General features: G+C 39.5%; 1 long non-coding RNA gene across 1 annotated transcript in view; it reads left to right on the top strand.

Annotated features, from left to right (window-relative positions):
• Positions 1-12,468, top strand: part of LOC134737705 (uncharacterized) — a 64,115-nt gene extending 51,647 nt beyond the window's left edge. The window contains exon 6 of the long non-coding RNA XR_010122866.1: positions 12,366-12,468. This is a non-coding gene — a long non-coding RNA (uncharacterized LOC134737705). The remainder of the gene's footprint in view (positions 1-12,365) is intronic.
• The last annotated feature ends 3,851 nt before the right edge of the window (positions 12,469-16,319 follow it).

The following is a 16,319-nucleotide window of genomic DNA, read 5'->3' as shown; positions in this document are numbered from 1 at the left end:
ACTGCCCGCTCGGTGCTGAAGTCACTTCCTGCTGCTGTTGGCACATCTGCCCCCTGCAGCTGAGCTTTTTCTGGTTGGTGATTACTCTGTACACTGGTTTGCTGCTATTTGGAGAATCAGATAAGCAGCTTGTTTACATTTGTTATGAAGAATCTGTAACGTAAGAGAGGAAGCTGCAACCTCTGACCCTGATGGGACTGTATAACCCACCTTCTCCATAGACTTTGTAGACTAGAGCTGTGCTTGGGAGCTTGGTTGTTGCTTGGTGTCTAGATGAGGAGTTTTTAATATACTGTTACGGGCTGAATTGTGTCCCCCTCAGAATTCACATGTTGAACCCCCTATCCCCAGTATCTCAGAATATGATTGTATTTGGAGACAGGGTCTTTAAAGAGGTAGTTAAGTTAAAATGAGTCATTAGTGTGGGTCCTAATCTGATAGGACTGGTGTCCTTATAAAAAGAGATTAGGACACAGACTGGCACAGAAGGAAGACCCTGTAAAGACACAGAAAGAAGATGGTGGCCTACAAGCCAAGGAGAAAGACCACTGAAGAAACCAACCCTGCTAACACTTTGATCTTGGACTTCTAGCCCCCAGGATTGTGAGAAAATAATTTTTCGTTGCTTAAGACACTCAGTCTGTGGTGCTTTGTTATGGCAGCCCGACCTGACTAATCCACTAACCAGGCAGCTTTCACCTGTGGTGTAGTGTCCTGAGATTATGCCTGGAGTAGAGAAAAGTAAGAGCTATTCCATAGGCTCCCCTCACCAAGCCCATGTCTCAGGACAACTCTTTTATTTAACCTGATGGTATTATTGCAAACTTCAAGGTTTTCTAGGTACCGAGCCGCCAACTCACTGACGAGAAGGAAAGAGATGACTGGACCCTGCAAGGAGACAGAGAAATGAGCTTTGATGTACACACGAATAATGAGGAATTTAAGAAAAAAAAAAGTTTTTCCTGTGGGAAGATGGATTCTGAGCTATTAGTTAAAAGTTAAGAAAAACACCAGGAATTGTTGTTAATTCTTTCCTAAATCTATCAGTTCAATTAGCTGCTGAGACCAAAAAAAGTCATAAATTGTGAATTTTTATACACAAAACATTTTTTATAAAGCATAAAAGTAAATCATCAGGGTATTCTTGAACAAAAACCACAGTGAAAGATGAATGACTATGTAAAAACCCAATTTGAATAATTTTAAAAAGACATCAGATAAAAAGAAAAGGCCTAGAGAGAGAATGAAAATTTGAAGGGAAATAAGGGACTTAGAAATGAGGACAGAAGGGACCAGGAAAAGAGAAGGAACAGAACTGCAGTTTTGGAAATTATGAGATAAAGTCTGGGTAGATAGGTGCTGTTTCCCCCAAACCTCAGAGTGCCAAGCCTGATGAAAACTTGTGAAGTTTGAAGTTTTGCTTTAGGATACATGAAAGACAATCAACCCTTGCCTAATAGGTAATAGACAATATTCTAGCCTTCTCCCAATTATTGGCTGGACCAAAAAAAAATGTATATAGATTTGAAGTAGATTTGTATCAGCATATTGATGAATGGATAATATTAAAGGAAACTGAATGTTTGAGAAATTCCTAAGGAGCAGAGGCTGAATCCAGGGTGAACAAACTCACTCGCCCACCGTTGATCCCAGAGCCCCTGCCTGAGATAGAACTCACATGTGTCTTCATGGGGCACAAACCAAAGATACCCTAGAAGCCTGGGTGGGGTGGGAGACACACAGGACAGAGAAGCGCTAGGTCTTTACATATCTTCAAGGGGATTTCATTTTTTGTCTCCTTACTAGCCTTAAAATTTTCCCATCTTCTTAGAAGTGGTAGCCATTTCTAAGAATACACAAATAACAAAAGTATGTTTTTCCACTGTTCCTAAATGTTAAAGCAGAAAAATCTTAAACCAACTTGGAGCCCTTTGAAGTCAATTATTGCCTACTGAAAAGCAGTGTCCTTGTTTCCACATCATGCCTGGCAGGTGAGCTCAGACACAATCTACTGACTCCAGGACTGTTATCCCTGGACTCGGAGATGTCCTTTGCAGATTGACTCCAAAGAAAGCTGGCAGGTCCAGACTTGGTGTGGCTGAACCCCAGGCTCATGAGCTGATATGATTAACACATTAGCTTCAGATGTGAGCACCTGCAAGCAAAGGGATGGGGCCTGGCAGAGCTGCTAACAAGTTAGATTCCAAAGAACCTGACAGACTGGAAAAGCAAACACAGATGAGCATGGCCAGGTGTCCATAAATTGACCATTTAACCTCACCTGAGTTTACTTCTCTGGTGACCACACTAGCAAGAACTTTAGCCATGTAACTCACCAACCTGTGAGCGCTAATTAAAGTTTGCTAAGAGATGTATAATCAGCCCAGACAACTGCTCTGGGAATGCAGAAGTGCTCATACATACACAGTGCTGCTCTTAATCTTTTGTTGTTGTTAGGATTCTTCCTGTTTTATAACAATGATTCAGCACATAATTGGCTGCAAAGATTCTATTTTTGTTGTGGGGTAGGAAGTCCTCATTTGCAATACGCACTCTTTTCCTTCTGACAGTGGTGCAATGTAAGCACCGTAATGCATGTACACAGCAGGGATGATGGATAGCACTAAAACATCCATCCCCTCTCCTCAAGCCTCCTCTGGACAGAGGAGTTGGGTGTGAGGTGAATAGTCAAGGCTAGGCTGGAGGTGCTGTCTCTGGGCTGTCACTGAGGTGTTCTCCATGAGCACACATTGGTAGGCATGTGACTCAAACCCAGCCTTTGATTCATAAGACATTTTAGCTCTCATTCTATGACTTGAGATGTGAGTGCTAGAACAAAACAATTAACTAGAGGTGGAAGCCGGGCATTTAACATTAGGATTCATTTACTTCAGAGTCTAAAGTGTATACCCCCCTACCCCCAACACTCACACAGTCCCAAACACCACATCTTATTTTTTATTTTTTATTTTTTTTTGAGATGGAGTTTTGCTCTTGTTGCCCAGGCTGGAGTGCAATGGCATGATCTCGGCTCACTGCAACCTCCACCTCCTGGATTCAAACGATTCTCCTGCCTCAGCCTCCCAAGTAGCTGGTGTTACAGGAATGCACCACCACGCCCAGCTAATTTTGTATTTTTAGTAGAGGCGGGGTTTCTCCATGTTGGTCAGGCTGGTCTTCAAATCCTGACCTCAAGTGATTCACCCGCCTCGGCCTCCCAAAGTGCTGGGATTACAGATGTGAGCCACCGCGTTTAGCCAACACCCCATCATTGTTTGGCCATCAGACAATTAATTCTACAAACTAGCTGAGTAGGGGCAGGGGGCCAAGACTGCAAGGAGGCTAACTTTGACCTATTCCATTCTCAAACGTAAGCCAGGTAAACACAAAATCTTTGAATCTGGAGGAAACTTACAGGTCTATCAAGTCCAAATTTCTATACAATAGAAATCTCTTGATTACATCACCAACATATGGTCATGTACCCTTTGTCCAAATCTCTAAAGACAGTAGGTAGATTTTTTACCCTGAACCTAATGAAATGTTCCATTTGGTGCCTCTCACTGCCAAGGCCTTCTTCCAGGCCCTGTGCTAAATTTTGTATGTATCATTTACATTTTTTTCTTTAAAAGGGCTCCCATTCTGGGGGCCCTGTATAAGCTTCTGGCCCCACAAAACCTGAGGTAGGGACAATAATACCTTTCCAAAGAGCAATGCAAAATGCTTTCTTACACTGGAATTAAATCTGCTTCTACAAATACACCAAAAATATCAGAAACATGTTCTCGGTGATAGAATGATATTTCTGAGATTGAGTGTATTCATCGAGTGAGTATTTAACAGGGTTATCTGAAAGTCCTACATTTAGATTTAAAAACAGTTGCTCTCTTTCACCCCAGTACCTTCATTCAGGCTGACCCCTCTTCCTAAAAATCTCTCATCTTTATTTTGTCTGATTATCTCCTACTTTGCTTTCAGATCTCAAATCATTAGCTCCTCAAGAATGTCTTCCCTAACTTCCTCGACTAGGACAAATCTTCCTATACCTAGTGTCATCACACCATGCTTCTTCAGGGCACATACCATGTTGTAACTTTTACACATATTTGCACGCTTAGATTTCTCTCTAAATAACCCACCAAGCTGAAAGATGCATGAGGCCCAATCATTACCTCCCTTTTCTCACTTCCGCAAGCCCAAACTCAGCACAGCCTGGCACAGAGAAGACACTCAAGACATTCACAGACTGAATCAATAATGCACAACAAAGGTTAACAGCAATTGGTAAGAAAAGGTCCTCTAGATTTAGGTCCATGTGATAAGGAATTATATTTTAGCTCATTATGAAGTACATTTTCTGATAATTATTGCTGTCCAACAGTGAAATGGGCTACCTTAAAAAGTAGAGTATGACCCTCAAAAGTACATGTTCACAACTAGGAAAGCTTACAATTGGACTAAGTTCAGATAGATCATTTAAGATTTGTTTCAACTAGAAATCTTGTGGCCATTGAGATGTAGCTTTTGTTAATGGCACGATGATGATCTGCATATGTGTTGATATGGTACTGTGTTTAACAAGGAAGACATTAAGTAGAACGAAACAGTTTCTGTTAGAAATTTATGTTTGCTATAGATAGGAACCAACACAGAGGAGTAACTATATGTAAGAAAATAACAGCACTGGAAGGGGGAACCCAGAAAGAATCTGCAGTCTCACTGAGTACGGAAAGATCAGAGTTCAGAGCGCTTAAAGTGTTTAGGATTTGTAATCCTGAGTACCATCAAGGAGGGAGCTTCAGGGCCTGGGAAATCTACAGAGAGATCCCTTCAGGTATTTGACTGAGTGCTAATCTGGACAAGCATGAAAGGAAACCACCCAAGGCTAGGGAAGGAACCATGAGAATGAGTAGGCAGAAAAATGTTTGGAACTTACACAAGGCTTGGACTAGTTAATGGTCCTTTCAGCCAGAATAGAAAGACCTCTTAATGCAAAGGACATCAGGTGTTGGCAAACTACAGCTCACAGGCCACATCCAGCCCACAGACTTTTTCAACAGCTCACAAGCTAAGAATGATGTGTGTATTCTTGAAGGATTGAAAAAACAAAGAAATATATGCAACAGACTGTGTGTGGCCTGCAAAGCCTAAAATATTTACTATGTGGCCACTACCAAAAAAGTTTACCAGTCCTCCAAATAGTCTGTAGACAGCTTCAGTTTTATTATTAGTATTAGTATTAGTATTAGTATTAGTATTAATATTATTTTGAGAAACAGTCTCACTCTGTCACCCAGGCTGGAGTGCAGTGGCACGATCTCAGCTCACTGAAACCTCCACCTCCTAGGTTCAAGCGATACTCATGCCTCAGCCTCCCGAGTAGCTGGGATTACAGGCACACACCACCACATCTGGCTAATTTTTGTATTTTTAGTAAAGACAGAGTTTCGCCATGTTGGCCAGGCTGGTCTCAAACTCCTGACCCCAAGTGATCTGCCCACATTGGCCTCCCAAAGTGCTGGGATTACAGGGTGAGCCACTGCACCTGGCCTGTTATCAGGTCAGTAGTAGATATAAGTTAGCCCTAAGATAAAGACTGTCCTGGACCCAGCCTAACAAACTTGAGAGCAATCCTCAAGAGGATTCTACTTGTAACTTAGCTAGCAATGAAACAAAAGCCTAGTACTATTTAATGAAATACAGCAAACTCTAGTTTCCTAAAATATAAAATTCACATTGGTCATTCAATAAAAAAATTGCCACACATGCAAAGAATAGGAAAATATTACCCTGTATATTAATCTATTGCTGTATAACAAACTACCCCAAGAGTCTGTGGCTTCAAACAATAAACATTTCTTATTTCATGTAGTTTCTGTGAGTCAAGAATCCTGGCAGAACTCAGTGGGGAATGCTTGTTTCTTCTTTAAAGTGCCTGGGGGCTAAGCTGGAAGACTTGAAGTCTGGGGGCTGGAATTATCTAAAGTCTCATTTAGCTATATATTTTGTATTTAGTGCTGACTGTTGGCCACCTTTTGTGAGGAAAGAGTTAACAGAGCAGGTGTGGTCATATATTCCTTGCATGGCTCCAACAGAACCTAGAACCATGATTGACCCTTTGCCAATAACTAAGAATATGGCTCCTGGATGTCAGGGACTGATGATTTTGTTGTGCACACCTGAAGCAATGGACTGTGCTATAGTAGCTTTTCAGGTTGCTTTGTACAAGTATCAAGATTAATGATGTGCACCTGCCTTCATTCTTGGAGTCCTGTATTTCAGTTGCCATGGTTGGTTGCATAGCAAGATATGCTTATGTGACCAGCATACCAAAAATTCTTTGGATCCTGGGTAGAGATATTTCACACATGTTCCTGTAAGTTGCTGCTAGAGAGAAAGTACATCCTGTGTGGCCTCTAATGAAGAAGGACTCTGAAGCCTATACTGGTCCTCTCTGGACTCCACCCAGTAAAAATATTTATCCTGCTATTTTCTCTGTATCCTTTGGCATAATAAACTGTAGCTGTGAATATAGCCTTCTTTTGAGTCTTGTGAGTCCTGACCAACCACCAAATGTGGGTGGTCAACATACATTTATTGCCTCATTGTTTCTGTAGGTCAAGAATCTGGAGTGGCTTGGCTGGGTATTGATTCGAGGTCTCTCATTATCTAGGAGTTAGGCTTGGCCAAGTCTGAAGGATCTGCATCCAAGCCCATTTATGTGGTGTTTGGCAGGAGGCATCAGCTCCTTGCTACCTAGATTCTCCACAGAGCTGTTTATGACATGCTTTCCCTGAGAGGAAGTGATCTGAGGTGATCCAAGAAAGAGAGAGAGAGAGAGAGAGGCAAGGGCAGGAGCTGTGACAGAAGCCATAGTCTTTTATAATCTAATCTCAGAAGTGAAATAACATCACTTTTGCCATATTTTATTGGTCACACAGATCAACTTTGGTACAATGTGAAAGAAGACTACACAAAGGTCTATATACTGGGAAGTAGCAATGATTGGGTACTATCCTGAAGGCTGACTACTATACTAGAATAGCTGTATTAACATGAGACAAAGTAGACTCTAGGAGAAGGAATACTATTAGTGAAAAAGAGGGACATTTCACAACACTAGAGGGGTCAATTTCTCAAGGAAACTACAAATCTTAAGTGTGAATGCAGAGCTTCATGCCAAATTGTATCCCAAATAGAGATTTTCTCCATGTGTGTTTATAAAAGGAAATTTTTGTGGTGGATTTTAGCATATTTCTAAGTCCACAACAGCATCTTCATTGCAGTTGTCTTCATCACCACCAAGGGAATCTAAAAACCAACTTTTTTTCTAATTTTAGAAAATAATTATGAAGATGCTATAACAAAAATAAAAGTTCATTTGTAAATAGCTCTGCTTTAAGTAAAGTACAATGGGAAAAAATAAAACTCACCTACGAGTTAAGAAAGGGCATGGGGATTTAAAGAAATCATAGTTCAGCAAGGCAAACAGGAAATCATAACCACAAACCAGGAACAAGGCCGAAGCAGCAGAAGGTGACGTCTAGGTGACTTTTTTTTTTAAACGGTTGATAGGCAGGCAAAGTTTGATGCTGATGATGTCTGGAAAGTGAGGAGAAGGTGCTGGAAAGTCTGTCAACCAGGCTATGAGCACTGGGAACTAAGAATGTGTCCTGCTCACTATTGATACCCTGGCACATAGCATAATACTGGGCACATGAAATAACACATGAGTAAATTAATTTTTTAAATATTAACTTTTTTTTTATGAAAGAAACAGCTAATGGAAGAGCCTGCCACAATGTACCAATAGTTTTAAAGACATCATTTGAATAAGAACTCTAGAATATAGACTTTTCTTTTTTTTTTTTTTTGAAATGGAGTCTTGCTCTGTCACCCAGGCTAGAGTGCAATGGCACATTCTCAGCTCACTGCAACCTCTGCCTCCCAGGTTCAAGGGGATTCTCCTGCCTCAGCCTCCCAAGTGTCTGGGATTACAGGTGCACATCACCACACATGGCTAATTTTTCTATTTTTAGTAGAGACGGGGTTTCACCATGTTGGCCAGGCTGGTCTCAAACTCCTAATCTTAAACAATTCACCTGCCTCGGCCTCCCAAAGTGCTGGGATTACAGGCGTGAGCTCCCATGCCCGGCCGACTTATTTTTTAAGGTTAGGTTATCTGGTCTCATCCTAATTTCTAACAGCTTTAATAAAAAAGAAATATCTGGGAAAAGAATAAAAACAGCAAATATCAGATATACCCTGGCATTCAAGATTCCCCATTATCTGGCTCTACTTACTGTTCCAGATTTAGCTACCGGTTCTACCTTCTGGAAATCTGCCACTCCAAACAAATTGACCAAATACTATATTTTCTTGATTTAACTTGAACATTTCCCTCCCACTTTTTAATATCTCTGAAATCAAGATGTTTTACAATCAGTACATTTGGATTTGACAAAATGAGGTGACCTTCCTTTAAACATGTCCTATTTTTTCTTCCCTTGAAGATTTCGCTAATGCGATTTTTTTTAACCTCTTTTACATTTGTTGAAATCCAATCAATCTTTCTCATCTCAGTACAAATCCAAATCTCCTAAAAAGCCTTCCTGGTCAGCTTTTTAAAAGTTAATTTACTTTCTTCTGACTTATACTACTTAATATCAATGTTATATATTCTCCTGTCTTATTTATTTTTCCAGATTATAATAAGAATCCAATAGGCAAAAACTATGTCTCTTACAACTTTGTATTTTCCACAGCAACTAGCACATATTTTCCTCATTTTGATGATCAACAGCTATTACTTAAGTAAATGAATAAATTAATGACTATACACAATTATGCTTAAAGAACACAACTTACTACAAAAATGGGAAAGTTATATTTGTAACAATATGAGATGTCCATAGTACATTGTTAAAGATGAAAAAAACCAAGCTGCAGAACAGTATGTATATAATTACTTTACTTTTACTAAATCTTCAACAGTAAATTTCTCCCTAACACATAGAATGTGAATGGTTATGGATATACCTAAAAAGTTGTTTGGAAGATCACAGGCCTAATGGTTAACATCAATTATCTTGGGAAAGTGGAGTTGAGGTAATGAAACTGTGGAAGTTCATGATAGATTTTTTCCTTTTACTTGTTTACTTCACACATACACATGTGTGTGCACACAGACACATCTACGTTCTTTAAAAAAAAACATCCAACCAAGTATGTGAATTAGTTTTATAGTGAAAATTGAGGAAAAGTGATAAAAGGGAATGGCTCGCTGTCTTTCAGGTATGTAGCTTTATGATGAAGGGGAAAGAGAAAGCCCAAAATTCACTACATAGAAGGATGTGAGTTATGAGATATGACAACCAAGAAATAAGATTAATTCAGAAAACTGGAGAAGAAAATAGTTTTCTGAACCCAGATGTAGCCAAATTCTGGAGGCTTCTACACTGGTTGATACAAAACCCAGTATCACACAAAACAAAGTGGAAAGTTTAGGGCAGTGGGCCAGAATGGGGAAGTTAGTTATCTTAACAACAATGACAATTAAAAAGTTATTTCTTCTTTTTTAAAAAAATTAAATGTTTATGGGTACATACTAAGTATACATATTTATGGGGTACATGAGATGTTTTGATGCACGCATGCAATGCATAACAATCACACCGTGGAGAATGGGGTATCCACACTCTCAAGTGTTTATCCTTTGTGTTACAAACCATCCAAGTACACTTTTAGTTATTTTAAAATGTACAATTAACTTATTATTTACTATAGTCACTTTGATGTTATTTTAAGGTATAACTGAAGCAAGATTTCTATTCAAGAGACATCACTCAAATGTATTTTTCTCATAAGAGTGGCCTCATCAGAGGCATATTACTAGTAGAGAATATTGCCCGTTTCTGTGTAATCCAGTGACATCCCTGATGTCAAGTAAACATACTGGATGAATGAGATATTTGTACCTTTACCGACTGTAAAAACTTTTTGCTTTCTTTCTTTTTTCCACTGCTAACCATATACCAAACACTATGCTAAGCGTTTTACAGGTTTTATTTGTGCCTCCAACAACCTGTAACTCTCCCCACTTCACAGATGGGGAAGCTGAGGCTTACCTCAGTTTAACTGATGCCAAATCCCTTACTCTTTGCCTCTCCACAGCTGTGTCTTTCACATGATAATACTGTTAAATAAGCCCGAGGCATTAGCTTGAAGTTGTGTCCATACTTTGCATTCCTATATAACAAACTGCAACCTAACTTAATATGTAAACAAGCTGAAACTTAACTTAGAAGTATAACCGACAGCCGAGTTTCAGCCAATCATAGCCCTCCAGCTCATTGAGCCAAGCCCTGATAAGGCAGACACCTAGCTGTAGCCAATCAGATGATTGCTCTACTTTGCTTCTGTGTCCAGATTATAAAAGCTTACTGCTCACTCTTCTGGGTGGCCTCTTCCTAGCTCTTCTGGTTCTGAGTGTTGCCTAGTTCATGAATTGTTCTTTGCTCAAACTCTGTTAAATTTAATTCCTTTGAAGTATTTCTTTCTTTCTTTCTTTTTTTTTTTTTTTTTGGAGAGGGAGTCTTGCTCTGTTGCCCAGGCTGGAGTGCAGTGGCTCAATCTTGGCTCACTGCAACCTCCACCTCCCGGGTTCAAGCGATTCTCATGCCTCAGCCTCCCAAGTAGTTGGGATTACAGGCGTCTGCCACCACACCCGGCTAATTTTTGTATTTTTAATAGAGACAGGGTTTCACCATGTTAGCCAGGCTGGTCTCGAACTCCTCACCTCAAGTGATCCACCCACCTCAGCCTCCCAAAGTGCTGGGATTACAGGCGTGAACCACTGTGCCAGGCCTAAAGTCTTTCTTTAAAAAATACCTATTGTTAATTTACAAAAAAAAAAAAAAAAACAAACAACCCCATCAAAAAGTGGGCGAAGGACATGAACAGACACTTCTCAAAAGAAGACATTTATGCAGCCAAAAAACACATGACAAAATGCTCACCATCACTGGCCATCAGAGAAATGCAAATCAAAACCACAATGAGATACCATCTCACACCAGTTAGAATGGCAATCATTAAAAAGTCAGGAAACAACAGGTGCTGGAGAGGATGTGGAGAAATAGGAACACTTTTACACTGTTGGTGGGACTGTAAACTAGTTGAACCCTTGTGGAAGTCAGTGTGGCGATTCCTCAGGGATCTAGAACTAGAAATTCCATTTGACCCAGCCATCCCATTACTGGGTATATACCCAAAGGACTATAAATCATGCTGCTATAAAGACACATGCACACGTATGTTTATTGCAGCATTATTCACAATAGCAAAGACTTGGAATCAACCCAAATGTCCAACAATGATAGACTGGATTAAGAAAATGTGGCACATATACACCATGGAATACTATGCAGCCGTAAAAAATGATGAGTTCATGTCCTTTGTAGGGACATGGATGAAATTGGAAATCATCATTCTCAGTAAACTATTGCAAGAACAAAAAACCAAACACCGCATATTCTCACTCATAGGTGGGAATTGAACAATGAGAACACATGGTCACAGGAAGGGGAACATCACACTTCGGGGACTGTTGTGGGGTGGGGGGAGGGGAGAGGGATAGCATTGGGAGATGTACCTAATGCTAGATGACGAGTTAGTGGGTGCAGCGCACCAGCATGGCACATGTATACATATGTAACTTACCTGCACGTTGTGCACATGTACCATAGAGCCTAAAGTATAATAATAATAATAATAATAATAAAAGAAAAAAAAATACCTATTGTTGCTAGACAGCCCGTATATAGAACATTATTCCCCATTTCACATTCTTGTTCCACTATTGTATGAAGTTTTTTCCTAATTGCCCATATTTGTGCCAACAATGCACCATCACACTATATCTCAGGTCAGTTTTTCCATCCATTCAGCTTATTGTTTTTACTAGAAACAGTAAAAATATTCTGTTGAAAGGCAGATGTTCCCAAATATTTGTTTTTCTTTGCTAACTTCTTGTAGCTCCGACACTTCTTAATTCATCTATTTCCTTTTTTGAACAGTGCATATTTTCAGCTGTATTCAATGAGCAGAGGGAAAAGTATGTTAGCCATTGCATAAGGCAGTATAGGTTGACAATCCCTTTTCTACCTATTTGGAAGTCCAAAGAGATTTGATAAATGAAAGACTTTTCATAACTCATTTGGCATCAAAACCTGACCTGATGTAAACTCATTTAGCAACAAAACTTGTCCTCAACTGACTTGAGGCTATTTTTAATCTCCATTGATCACAATCAGTGTGAATGTTCACACATTTCACTGAAGCAATATCAATTTGTTTCATTACAGGGTGCTGTCCCAGACCCCACTGGGTATCTTATGTATGATTTGGCATAATTTATCTCATTATCACTCCAAGATTCAAAAAGTCTTACATTACAAAACACTTCTGGACCCTGAGGGTTTTGGATAAGTGATTTCAGGTATGTATTTTCTTTCCTTATGCTTCTCTTTTTTTAAAAGTTAATATGTTTTCCCAAGTTTAACACTTTGATTTGGTGAATGTCTATGGCCATTTTATACAAAACCTTTGTGTATAAAATAAATTCAAGTGTTATAGAGGAAATGAAACCCTTTTTAGAACTTTATCATCACACAAAAGTCATTACACAGTATCTCCCGCCTCACCAATTGTTTCCTTGTTTATTGATGGGGAGCCACTAAAACACCTACCCGAAAGGATTAATTTTTTTCCCGTCAGACAGTTTCTAAATGTGGGATACCTTTTTTCAGGCTATTGGTTACTTGATTGACTTTTTTGGAATATGTAGTTTGTAACTCCGTGTGGGATCAGATTAACCATAATGTGATTAAAATTAGGGTGTTCCCATCCTAGATAACACAGTGAAACCCCATCTCTACTAAAAATACAAAAAATTAGCCAGGCGTGGTGGTGGGTGCCTGTAGTCCCAGCTACTCAGGAGGCTGAGGCAGGAGAATTGCCTGAACCCGGGAGGCAGAGGTTGCAGTGAGCCGAGATAGCACCACTGCACTCCTGCCTGGGGGACAGAGCGAGACTCCATCTCAAAAAAAAAAAAAAAACTAGGGTAATCCAGATGAACCTTAAATTTCAGACTGGTCTGGATTCTCTCAATCTGAATTTTCTGTATATATTTATACAAACCCACAGGTTCATTTTCTCATTCATTGTCACATGAATGTCACACTATCTGGTATTCTGGTATGCTTTCAGGACCTTAGGTGCTAAACCGTAACATCTGAACATCTATTAAACCTGGCACTTTAGAAATTTTTTAACTGCCACAGAATTGTTATTCATTGAATGAAATTTTTCATGATAGTTGTCTGAGTCACAAAGTTTAATTCTAAAAGTCAAGGAAAGATTCCCAAATAAAGGGTAAGGAAAAGCACCTCTGACTTAAGACATTTCCCTGCTTTTCTGCGGTAAATCAGTTGCTATGACAGTAGACTCACTCAGAGAACATGCACCTAAGTGCTTAAAATAGCTGAAGAGCACTTTTCCCTTATGAATCAGATTCTTCAAGGAATTGCTAAGTCTCACAGCATTTATGTGAGCATTGTTTCTGCCATTAGTAACTACAGTTACATGGTGGGGTTAAAAATATCCTATTGTTTGGAGTTTTTCAGTTCTAACAGAGAAAAAAGAAAGGAAATTCCTTAGTAGTTAACATGTATAGATATACGTGTCTGTTAATTTTAAGGGTCTTTTATTTGGTTGGAGGTGAAATAATTTTAATTTGAAGCCCACATTTTAAAAGCATTAATTAATCCTCACAATAGCATCTGTATGGCATACATTAATGAAATTATGCCCATTTCACAGGGGACTGATTAAAGTAAAGATGCCAAGTATATTTCTACTTTAAAGTAAATTTTTATCCAGAAATAAAATTGAAGACCTCAGACTCTTAGTTCTCTGAGTAATTGCTGTATACTATGACTGCTTTTCTCCATGTACCAAGCTATTCTGGATTATTCTCAAGTTCTCCCATTTGTCTTTACTGAATGTTTGTTGGACAAGCAATGTGGATAAGGATTCCAAGAATATATGGGAGGGCAATGGCTCACTCAGAAAATAGGGAAGGTGGACATGCCAGTCGGCCTCTCTGTGGGTTTTCCACAGCTCTTTGAGTTGCCATTCTTGTTGAACAGCATCCATGGCACCTGTTCTCTTAGCTGCCCCTTCCCAACCAGTCCAGGCTGTCCTCACTCCTGAATTCTTCTGCAGAGTTTCCTCCATCAGCCATTCCTGTGCACACACTTCACTCTGCTGCCAAAAGCAATCAATCACCTGTCAGAGTGGATGTGCATGGGGCTATTACCAAATGCGAACTGAAAGCCAGAGAATTTCATCTCCATGAGGTACCAAGGGCTACTTCTGAAAGCAGAAGTACCAGATTCGCCTTTTAGTGATGGTCCTTCAGGGTAATTACAGAGGGCAGAAAAAACCCCTTAAGAAAATGGAATAATAAACTGTAGATTGGGGAATACTGAAAAGAGAAAACATGCTACAGACTTTTTGGCTTTTGTCTCTTTTTAAACAGCTATATACTTTGTTTATGTGCTAAGCACATATTTCACTAAATAGGAACTTCATTCAAGTTCTTTCATCCAATAAAATGTATTATGCTACTTCCCCTTAACCTTTTTTTTCAGTAAATATATCAATAAGAAGAAATCCATTAGCATGTATTATCCATTGAGCCAGTATAGGGCTTACTAAGCTTGAGGAGAAGCCACTGAACACTACAGGCTTGGCCCTGCCCTCAGGGAGATTCCATTTTGTGCACCTGAGATAGCCTGAGGACCCTAAAGTCTTGTTAAAGAAGTCACTTGTATAACGCTGCTTTGAAAGTTTGGCATTTGTTGAAAATGAATAAGGATATGTTGGTCTATGTTATGTATTCAGAATCAAGTATCAAAATAAAATTTATAACAGGCTTTGGCATAACTCCAAGTTTGAATTATGAAGGATAAATGTTCTTGACATTATACTGGAAGTTTTTTGGAAGAGAAGTGCTATAAAAGAAGACTCTAAGGCAGTATCTAAGATAATACTAAAACCATTGGTTGAAAATTTAAACATTTTAAAATTTGTAATAAAAAATAAGCCATTATTTCTCTGTGTTCTGTGAATGGAATTTAGCCAAAGATATATGTTAAATAATTAGTCATTTCAGTTAAAGTGATTGCACAAGTTGCTCATTTATGCAGCGATCATGGAAGAGATGCAAGTAGGAATTGCATTTTGTCGGTTTTACAAGGTCTAATTTTCACTGGAAGTCCTCAATCCTTGTCCCCACTTCCTGGGAACAGATGCTACAGATTCTCTCACTTCTAGGTCAACCTATACTCCCACTGTCTCTGAAGTGATGGTATAGCCTCTTCTCGTGAGCCTCTACTTGACCAACTTTATTATGAGCAGATTCTTTCTTACTAGGCTTCTTTTGAAATGTAGGCCCATTTTTTTGTTCTCTGCTCCAAAGCTACTAATATACACCCCTATGGTTCCACTCCCCATAACTGCTTTGTCCCTAGCCAGCCTATGCCCTACCAAGGAACAATTCCCTGATTTAGGAAATCGGATCCACTGCACAAACTGACTCTGCTGTTAATGCCCCTGTGGGCACAGGTTAAATGCTTCTGCTAATATCACTGTCAATAAATCATGTTTGAGACCTAGAGACCTGGGATGAGAAATAGGTATCAAGATCTACAGCTGTAGCCCTGTACCTCTAGACCAAGATTGGCAGGGCCACAAAGTTCAACATCCAATCAAGGATCCACTGGTCTTCCAATTCCTAAAACAGACTGAGAAAAATAAATAGGCTTGGAGAACTGCCTGGACATTATTGTTGAATACCAACATCTAAGCCCCTTTTAATTATTTCTAACAAATAGATAAAAATCTAAACAAATCTCAGGTGAGCAGGAGAACTACTGTCTTGAGTTCTCTGGAAAGTGTTCAAGCTGTGAAGTTACTGGGGCATGCTGGACCAGAGACAGAGTGCTCTCAGAGGCCATTGAGCAGGCCAGGCCCACAGGGCCATCGGACTCATGCAGAACACCAAACTGACTCTCAAGGGACAGTATAGAGCCGGATCCCTTCAGTGTAACTTCCTCAGAGGACAATGACCAAACATTTGCATGAGCAGCATATGCCATTGGAGGATTCCACCACAAGATAATTTGTGCCTATATTCTTTATTGACTTATCTCAACAAGCATTTCCTTCTGACTTACTACTAATATGTTAGCAAG

Source organism: Pongo pygmaeus, chromosome 11, assembly GCF_028885625.2.
Source record: "Pongo pygmaeus isolate AG05252 chromosome 11, NHGRI_mPonPyg2-v2.0_pri, whole genome shotgun sequence".
In the NCBI taxonomy this organism is placed as follows: Eukaryota; Metazoa; Chordata; class Mammalia; order Primates; family Hominidae; genus Pongo; species Pongo pygmaeus.
Note: the sequence above shows the minus strand (reverse complement) of the source record. Positions and strands in the feature narration are given on the sequence as shown.